Here is a 1,686-nt window from a genome sequence, read left to right on the forward strand (position 1 = left end):
CTGAGGCCTGCTCTGGAAGGGCTTGAGCACGAGGCCACTGACAGTCGGCCAAGCCTGGCACTCAAATGTCCACCTAACCTGGGGTCTTTATTCCATTTCTTCCCCACTTTCCACAATACAATATTCCTCACCCTGCACCTGACCTCCCCTGGGGTCAGGGGCTGCAGCCACAAGGCCTGGGTGGTCACTTCCCAGACCTGCCCAGGTCCCTGCAGGTGCCAGATAGCGTGGGCACCCTCCAGTGGCCACAATGGAAAGCCACGTGCTGCTGGCCCAGGGGCCCGAGGGGGTTGCTGAGGCAGGGGCACGGGGGGTGCAGCTGGGGAGGCTGTCCTGAGCCCGGCGCCGGCCAGCGGGAGGGGCAGCATGGACGAGGGCTGGGACACCAAGGGCTCCATTAGAAATGGAGATCCAGGTGTGGAGTAGGGGGGTCAGGGGAGCCACAGAGGGTTCCCCTACCAGAGAGCAGGTGACAGCCCAGAGGCACGCGTGGCCAAGCCACAGGCCAAAGGAAGAGTGGAGAGAAGGGATTCTAGCAGCGCATAAGGAAATAGCCAGGTGTGGAGGGTCAAATCATCCCCCGCACAGGTCCAAGCCCTAACTCCCACCACCTGTGGCTGTGACTGCAGTTGGAAATAGGGTCTTTGCAGATAGTCCTGTTAGGGTAAGGCTGTTTCAGGTAGGCCCTACTCCAATGACCGGCATCATTACAAAAACGGGTACCCAACAGCCGCAGACACACACAGAGAAAAGACGGTGTGAATGCCAGAAGATGAGCCACGGAGAGCGGCCGGAGCCATCCCCTACAGCAGCTTCAGCGGGAGCAGGGTGCAGCCAGCACCCGATTCCACACGGTTGGGGACCCCGGGCCCTGGAACTGTGAGACCAGATATGTCTGCTGTTGCAGGCACCTGGTTTTTGGTGCTTTGTGATGGCAGCCCCAGGACGTGCCGCGGCCACCTGGTGATGCTGAGGGAGAGAGACAGACGGCAGGCAGAGCAGCAGGGGAGGGCGCCTTCCTCTGCAGAGCATCCACTGGGCCATGCAGTGGAATCGCAGACGGAAACACAGCATTTTACACCCCCAGCGTAACTGTGACTCGGATGAGGGTTGCAACGGAAAGCGACATACCTGAGACCCAGAGTCCACCTGTGCACCACTCCGGACTGGCAGGGGCAGAGACCCGGCCCACCCTCCCAAGGAACCGCTGCATCCCCACCTACCAGGCCTCCTGACAGAGCAGTGGGACAGGCTGACGCCACCCGCGCCACGTTCTTCTGAAACTGCCCAGCCTCAACCACACAGACCCCCAGATGGTGGAGCAAGACACTGGTCTGGATACGCCGTGACGCTGTGGTCGAGGAGATACCAGCAGCTGCCAGGAAAAGGCAGGCGGGCACTGTGCTGACCTAAACACACCCAAAGACTCGGTCGCAACATGCCCAGAACCTTGGCCAGATTCTGGATTAAAAATCCTATCAAGTGCCTCTGGGGGCTGTTGGAGAATGTCGACGTGGACTGCCTCGGGCACGGTCCGATCACAGCCTGTCTTCTCACCTGCCATGAAGGTGCAATACAGGAGGACACCCATGTCTGGAGGGCATGCGCTGGAGCAGGGAGGCCGGCCGTGCAGCACAGGGTCAGTGACTGTGGGCTTCAGTGACATCCTCATCCCTCACTGCAGGA

This window comes from Colobus angolensis, unplaced genomic scaffold (assembly GCF_000951035.1).
Source record: "Colobus angolensis palliatus isolate OR3802 unplaced genomic scaffold, Cang.pa_1.0 Scaffold528, whole genome shotgun sequence".
In the NCBI taxonomy this organism is placed as follows: domain Eukaryota; kingdom Metazoa; phylum Chordata; class Mammalia; order Primates; family Cercopithecidae; genus Colobus; species Colobus angolensis.